The 9,172-nt window shown below is 33.5% G+C and overlaps 1 protein-coding gene across 2 annotated transcripts in view; it reads left to right on the plus strand.

The window, feature by feature from the left end:
• The window catches only part of LOC119078216 (zygotic gap protein knirps-like), a 98,769-nt gene that overhangs the window by 27,321 nt on the left and 62,276 nt on the right, over nucleotides 1-9,172 (plus strand). The window lies entirely within an intron of this gene.

Consider the following 9,172-nt stretch of genomic DNA (forward strand, 5'->3'; position numbering starts at 1 on the left):
CTTCCAAACAGCTGATTTTACTTTAACATAATCTTAGATGGTCACGTCTTACACCCAGATAAAACAGTACGCGTTTACCTCATTGGCGTTCGAATCCTTCGGATCATATGGCCCAGAAACGCAAATGTTCCTTCTAGTCATACAACTTATAGATCATCTGTTATTGATAACGACGACAAGAATATGTGATGCGTTCTGGCTTGTGTGCCCTTATATATTGTAAAAATATTGAAGTGATAGATCTTGCATCAAATGAAGTAACAGATTCAGAAATGGTTGATTTTCCGTTGATTGGATCGAAAATTAGGCTGCATTGTTTAGCCTGTAGTGAATATCGGATAAAAGTCGGAAACGCAGCATAATTCTCAACGCAAAAATTGGTCGTGTGTTTTTCGGTCTAATTAAGATTTCGGATTAAAATTGTCATCAGTTATTTACTGGGATGAAGAGTTTTATTGTTTGGCATATGAGTTCTCATCAAATTGAAATCAGTGTTGAATAACAAGTTATCAATCAACGTAATTCCCAACGTTCAGTAGTTATTCGTGTAATTGTATATAGAATGTATAGCGAACGGTTTCTACCACTGCACTTTTTCGATCTGTGAGATGATATCAGCATCTTACAATGCTTTGCATTTCATATTGCTGTTCAAAATACCTCATGGCAAAAGTGGCAAAGAGTTGACCAACATCTTCGAAGTAGATCATAATTTGTTGTATGACAAAGTCTAATCATAAATAAAATGAAAGTGTAGAATGTTTGATGTTGAACAGAGAAATGGCAACGGTAGCTCACGCTCCGAATCTGCGAGGATACTATATTATTTCTCTGCTGTTGAATCGCTATACTAAGAGAACAATGAAAGCGACTAACTAACGGTATGAATTAGCTGAGAGAATGGCTAAAATCGACAATTTAAATTTGCCAGTGAGTTTTCAGCTTATAAAAAAATGTTCAATACTCTTCTTCATCGCTGAAGATCGAAATACTTGTAATATAACCTTCAGCAGAATCGTGCGCAAACATCGTAATTGCACATAAATATGATTTAGTACAGTCAGCGTCGAGGATATATACCGTTGACAGGTGTTTTCATATTATATGAACAAGACCGTGTATTGACAAATAACAATGTTCTCGGTTATTCGACATATGACGACACGTTGCTATAAGCTTATATCAATTACACAAACTTTAAATTGTCGATCCATTGCCTAATCACCTTAAACGTTCATTTATGCCTCCTAATTAATTTAATCGTAATTAAACGTCGGGGGTTATCCAAAAAATCATCAGAAATAAATTACGTTAAAGCTCCCTGATTTCCGTGACATTATACACAAATTATCCATACAATTTCAGAGAGCATTCGGAAACCGTGTCATCACATTTTCGATACGAAAAATCTAAAATTACGAAAATATTCATGAAAACAAAAATCGCTTGAACGAACGGATAAAAAAATGATTTTCCACTCTTCATGACCAAGATCAAATGCTGCAGATAGCTTAATTGCCTTTCGGATTTAATTGTGCGCTTGTGCAATGAATGTGATTTTTTTTCTCATGTTAAACGTTTATAGAAATATATAACAAAACTCTCAATGTACACCACACAACATCGCACAAAAGCATAAGAATCGAATTTAAATATAAAGTATCGATAGTTATAGTATACAGAGAACTGTTGCCCTTGTCAAATTAAACCACAATTATTGTTAATTTACCAAACAGAGAAATCAAATTAACTTCATAACAAAAATATCGGTCTAATAAAAACAAAATCAAGATTTCATGATTACAATCGAATCATCTGTATCATATAGACGATATTAAATACAATAAAATAGTACAATGAAAATGGTATTCACAACAATAAAATGCTATGATGAAAAGTGAAGAACGAAAACGAAATAAAATTAAAAAAATATTTTTTCAAAATATTTAACACACTTAAAGAAACGTTTAGAAAAAAAGAGTTATGAATGAAAGAGATGTTTTCATTTACTTAATATTATTTATAAATATATCATCGCAACATAGGCCGAGAAAGAGATGTGCTTTTTTTTAAATAAAAATAATTTTAAATAATAGTAACGTGTCAAAATAGAATTTATGAAATTGCTATGTAAGGTAAAAGAATAAAAAAATAGTTATTTATCTACCAAGGTTCATGTGAAGGTATTTTCTCACACTAGATGGTTGAGAAAATGCCGGCATAGGAATCGTTTCTTGTTTGAAATTCATGACGGAAATCAACTACTCCTATGCAGAACAAGAATTTTAGTTTAAAGTGATCACACCAGATATATATTGGAGCAGGAAATGTCCCTAACACAAAGAAATGTCCATCACCGATACAGTAAACAGTGCGACAAATTTTTTCTCGCGCTGTTTTTGGTGTTATAAACCTTCAGGGTCAAAAATACACCTTTTTGGCACTGGGGGCATATTCTCGCAATAGTATCAGTGTCAAAACGGTTCATGACCTGTTTTCGATGTGAAAATCTTTTATATTCAGGCAGATCAAAAATGTCACTTTCTCTCACCAGAGAGCGCGAAAACGAAAACACTTTTTCCGATTTTTTCGTCCCAGTTGCGTCAATTTTTGTTCGAACTAGGTTTTTTTACTCCGCTACATCCTCTGACCCGGGTCAAAAATACACCTTTTTGTCCTAGTGACATAATATACAAATATCGCTCTGTTTTCGGTGCCAAAAAAACTTTTCTCGCCCTGTTTTTGGTGCGAAAAACTCCTTTTTGTCGTAAAAAAGGTGACCTTATGCAACACTTAAAACAGGCTAGTAAGTGTTGATTTCCGTCACAGAATTGCAAAAAATATTGTTTCGTCTTCTTTTTTTAAATAAAAATTTGTATATTAATACACCAGCAGTGATTTAACATAAAGCTATTAAGGAATTTAATGGGCAATTTTAGTAATGATTGTTGAGATGGTTGCACCATCCGACAAATGATATTTTTATTGAATCGTTTCTTTGTTGTTTTTCGTAAGGTTTCTTCTAATTTCATCTAAATTTTATTGCTTTTCACTTTCTAAGATTACACAGAGATACACACTACACATGCCTGGAATCTTCATGTACACATCATAACTTAAGATATCTAGTTCGCACATTAGGTAAAAAAAAAACGAAAATAAAATCGAAAAAAATTTTGAGCCGCACATTATTTACGCTAGATTAAAATTCATCATTTTAGAGATAGATTTCGGCATGGTCGGGACTTAATAAATTTTAATGTTCCCATTATAAATCGATTCCATTTATTAATTGTAATATTTTTCTTTCTTAACTGTCGAGTTACGACCATGATGCCGTGCAATTTTCCGGTGATGAGATCGACAGTTATGTTGGATTTTCTATTGTTGAATGAGAAAGATTTCGTTTTTGGTATAATCATCAGTACAGATCCTACACATGTTCCATTAAGAATTGATGAAAATTCGATTATTCGTGAAGTCAGGAGAGCCCGCAGGATGTCTCCTCCTCTGAATATTCTAAAATCTAAAAAAATCATCGTGCCTCTAATCGATACTTTAAAAACTCTACAATTCTGTAATTGATCCACAACGTTTTCATTGAACAAATGAAAATCTAGATTTTTGTTTTTTGATTGGTTGGACACTCACTCGCAACAAGAATGAAATACTAAAACAAAAAATCTAGATTTTCATTTGTTAAACAGACTTTGTGTGGAATCAGTTAGCCGCAATAACTCTTAAAACCACTGTACATATTTTCTATGTAGCCTATTGAGTGACCAGATGGGTCATGAACGTCCTGAAGTAAAGCATGAGTCTTTCGAAAAATGATTCACTTATAAAAAGGCCAAAACTTATGTTAAAACAAATGAAGTACAAGAATTGCCATCAAATACTGAGCGGTACTTCAATCAGAATTAATGATAATACACGGTGTACGGTTGCCGTTTGTGTGGAATTTAATTACTTACCACTCAATCTTTTATTTATTCATCCATATTTTCAGGGGAATTCAATACAAATGCTCTGTGCGAGGCTACTGTAAACATTAATAAAATATTTTGTCTCATACACAAAACGAGAACGGCATCTAGAAGACTCAAGAATTTAAATTTGATCATTAAAATTCTCATTGATCCTTGCCATTTTTCATTCTTTATCGTCAACAACAGTGTTTATGAGTCTGTACAACCGTAATGCCAAACCAGCCCAAAACATACTCATTAAAAACTATTCATGCTGCGCTTCTACAAGAAATATTTGTGTACTCAAATGCAGTTGTATGTAATGTACTTGAAGTAGAAAAGAAATGAAAAAAAAAACAACAACAACACTCGGTCGCATTATAATAAGCGCAACAAACATGAGAAATATTTATATCAAATACAAGCAGTGTAATAAGCAAAGAATCCACCACGTTACATATCTAACTAATGTATAATTTAAGTAAAACTGTTTTATTGATGATGAAAAAAACGAAAAATTTATTTTATACGAGTGGAACGTGTTGTTTAGCTGGAAAAATTATACATGAAAATGCCAAAGTGTGTGAGTGTGTGTGTACCACTCTGTGTTTTGATGATGACGCTTGAGACTCTTTATAACTCGAAATTTATGCAATCTTCGACGTGTGACGGTGTCTCACTGGTGCACGCGGTGGATTTCATTGAACACCCAATATGGTAAAACAAACACTTTTTATTTATCGACTTGAAGGAAAATGCAGAATTTGATATCTTGGACGGAATTTTATTCGAAATTTATTCTAAGCAAAATGGAAAATCGTAGAAACTCATTTTTTATTTCGTTGCGTTGCATTACGTGTTGCGTTGCATTCATTTCCGTTCGCATCATTTATTTTAATTATTCGAAATAAAATTTGTGTGAGTGAAAATGTGACTTCGGTCCGGTGCAACTTGTTGTAAAAATGTGGAGTATGTGAACGCTTACTACTGGAATTGAAAGAGGCTCAACAAGTTGTAAAGTCACAATACGTGAAAACAGATTCAGGAATAATTCAGAAGGAATTCACGCCGTAAGAGCGCTTCAAAATTTAAATTTTGGGTGAATCAGGGGATGAACAAATTAATCGATAAATAAATCTCAACGCAGTCTGATACGAGAACACACAAGCCACACATGCATGTGACGACGGTTTTAAATTCTTCTATTGATACGAAGTGCAATGAATTTATATTTAAATTGGACCGCCAAGAGTCTGCAACGATAGTGATGAATTGGAATTTCATATCGACTATGATTCGCTAGACTTTTTCGTGTGCAAATTGATATAGTGTTCCTAGAGCATTGCATCAAGTCACCATGGCCTGATGAGAATTGGTATTTTTGAACTGCTTATTACTGCAAAACGTCGAAAAACGAATTTGATTTTCTCTCAGATCCAAACCATTGTCAAACGTCCTACTATGAGAGTACCGTGAACATACACCAGTTTGTTTAGTTTGTCTTTGACATTTTAAATTTTAAAATTTCGGCGGATTTTCGGCGTTAACCTAAATGAAACAAGAAAGGATGATGACATCCACTTTCAAGGGTGAGAGGAATCGCCTGATTTAGATTGGCCGTGATTTAAGTACGGGAAATAAGTCATTAAATAGGCAAATTGGGGCATGGAAGGATGTGTGGATTTATGCTCAATAAAATGTCGAGATTGAGTTGTGAGAATAGAAATGATTTCTTGACTGAAACCATAACTTTCTTGCCTCAGCCGTTAAACTGATTGCGTACCAAATTGCTGTGTCAGTTGTTGATTTTTCCGTTGTCAGTTCATATCCATGTTCTGTGTTACTATGAATGAGAATTATTTCAAACATGTCATAAAAAGAAATATGTTGATTAATAACACAAAATGTAATATCTGCTCATCTAAATTTAAGTACCTCAAGAAGGTATAGAAGGAACAACACAACACAAAAAAATCATCATCAACAAAACTCGTTACCCGTCTATCTCTCAGGACTGTAACTAAATTTTTGTTTAACAAATACCCATAACAAGTAAAACACAACTTCAGACATCATTTTATGCATAGAGAAGACCACGAACTGGTTACCGATGGTATGAAAACACTAAAAATTGCTCAAGCGCATCGAATTGACTTAAGTGATTTATGACATTGTTTTTATTAGCCGCTTGACACGATGAATATAATAGCCCTACTTAAGTTCGACCTGGGTGTATGAGATAGGGTTAATAATAAAATGACTCTATAAAATAGACTTTTCCCGTTTGCATATGGGATAATTTATTCATTTGCTTCTCGACGATCTCTTTTTTCTTCTGTAAATAATTTTTCAGTTCTGCTATTTCAACAGGCTTTGAGTGCAGTCTCGTTGAATAAATAAAGATAAAAAAAAATGTTTTTTTCAGAACACAAAATCTATATAATGCGGTGTGTAAGATACATGGAATGTGAACTGGAGCTGTTATAATATTACATTATAAAAATGTGTCCGAAGGGGTTATGCCCAACATAAAAGGTATAAATCGCCACTGTGTGACTAAATGTTTTCCATGTTTTTTTGTCAGGTAAAGTGTTGTTTTGACCTTATTGTTAAAGTAAATCGACACGGCAGTTAATCGCTTTTGTGCACATTATCCATAGAGCATACACAATCACTTTATTTAATGGTATAGAAGCCCCCGAAGCCCGGGCTTACCATACTGCAACATGACATTCAAAATTGGAGATCATCTAACGGAATTTTAGATTGAGAAAGTCAGCAAGTCGAAGTTCAAATTAACCATGACTTCTTCGCGAATTATGTATGGAACTGTATCAGCTGCGTTGTGAAGATTTATTGGATTTTATGAACATTTCAAATAATAGAATAATATAAAGAGAGCGTGACTAAGGGTGAGTGCAAATATGATACCTGGAACTATTGTCATCTGTTGTTCGGATTGAATTCAATATTTTAATTAGAAGAAATCGGTGTACACCGTTGTTGTTATACATACATTGTATACACAAGCTTCCATTTAATAATTATAAGAACGGAGTGTTAAGGTTTCTAATAAAAACAAACTCATTTGAATAACACTTAAGCCGTTTCCACCTTCTTCTGGCTACCAAAAACAAAATCACCTGGAAAGACGTATATTGTGTTGTTTTGTAAAAACTAACCTATGTATACATGGAACACTCGAATAACAACGAGTGTGACCACCTACATATTATATAAACGAGTAAATCGTTAAAAATGTTCTTCAAACAATATGACCAACTGTTATAAATCCGTAACATAAAAAAGAAATTATTCCGACTATAAAACATAAATCTCAATTTCAATATATATAAGTGGAAAAAGTACTGAGCGTTTGAAACCGGGCGACTCAAATTGTTTTTTAGATTTTCAAGTGATGTTAAGTTTCCCGCTTTATTATCCATTAAATCAGGAGCTCTATATTTTTTACGCGTGTGGGAGTATGTTTTATGGTTTGTTCTTACAGTCCATTTGTTTGTTTAACAAAAAAATGATGTTGTGGCTCATCTTGAAACATGATATTGAAGAGAAAGAAAAGAAAAACGAACCGAAAGTAACAATCAATAATAAAAAATTTTGTTCTTCCAAAAAAACAAATCAGATCAAGTTAAAGATCTTTGATGAAATACAACACGGTCTGCGTGTTTCTTTCATTTCTTTTTTTTAAATTTATTATCTAAATCTACACCTCTATTACTCATCACACCAAACATAGATATATGACGTGAAAAATGTGTAACGATCCGTATTTGAAATTTCTTGGATACACACAAGCGCCACTCATCGAAAACAACACAATTAAATTGGACTGGTGCGAATGGTATCACATTTTTCTGTTTACATTTGTAAACGAAATATCATACACATGATGCTAGGCTTGTAGGCGGTTCGGTACGTAATTGTATGAACTTATCGAATAGTCGTTGGTCATCATTTTGTCTCATTCATATTTAGAGCGAATCCTAACGCTACAATAGTATCCTCGAGGCTGTTGCTTATTCACCGACAACATATACGTACAAGCAAAATGCATTAGGACCTAAGAAAACGTTAAACGTTTTGCAGACTAGCTAGTCCACCATCGAGTCTATTCTTTCTTTTGATCCAATTGATACAAAGTCTTTTACTTCATTTGTTATGGCATAGATTTTGCTATATAAATCGAAATAGGTCTATGATCGTCGCATGTTTTTTTTTCGTCGTTGCGGATAACAAATGAGATAGACTGGATCTCGAAGTGCTTCGTGCCAGCTTTTGTCTGTAGCTTACTCAACAGTCATAACTTCGTCCACTGTTTTTCTATATCGTTTTACATTAACAAATTGAGTATTTGCACAAGCTATATTAAACCCATTAAAACTATTTGATCCAGCGCGGCTCAGTGTTGCAGTCAGCGTAGGAGGGTTATAGATGAAATAGATTTGAAGAATACAATTTTCGAACACAAAGTATTAAAAGAAAAAAAAACTTGTTGATTAATAACAGAGTGTCAATTGTGCTGTTCAAACAAATGATTATTGATTTAGTGTAATTTTGTAAAGGCGTGTTGAAATTGTGATGGTAATATTGGGTACCATGTTGATTTAATTTACAAGTTCCATAAATGATTTTCGCTAATCTCATTTTTTTCTTCTTTAGATTTTCAAATCATTAGTCTCGGTGGATTTAAATTGTTATGAAATTTACGTTGTTCGTAGCCTGTGTGATACTGTAAGTGAGTTTTAGTTTAGGTGTGAATATAGAAGCGATGTCCACAAGACATATCTAGAGTAGGAAAGATGGTCCCAAATCATGGTTAATATAATGGCCATGTCGCCAGTTGGGAAAGACTTTCAATCAACTTTGTGGTAAAACTAATGAAGTAAAAGATTTGGATTCCAAATTTTGGAATGCAACAACACTTTTCTGTCTGATTTTAAGCCTACGGAACGGATCTTTTGTCTTAACGGGTTGGGTATCTTGATCTTGTCGATGTTACCGCTTCTCAAATGGCAAACATATCGTGAAAATGGTCATCAAATCTGTTACTTCTTTCGTTGAAACTATCGTCTTTTAATTCATTTGTTTTAACACTCGCTTTGCAATATAAGTGAACACAAAGTAACGCTTATCGCTCACTTTGATTATCGTTACATTGTCAATATCAGATGACCGACCAGCTG

The sequence above is a fragment of the Bradysia coprophila genome, unplaced genomic scaffold, assembly GCF_014529535.1.
Source record: "Bradysia coprophila strain Holo2 unplaced genomic scaffold, BU_Bcop_v1 contig_248, whole genome shotgun sequence".
Lineage (NCBI taxonomy): Eukaryota > Metazoa > Arthropoda > Insecta > Diptera > Sciaridae > Bradysia > Bradysia coprophila.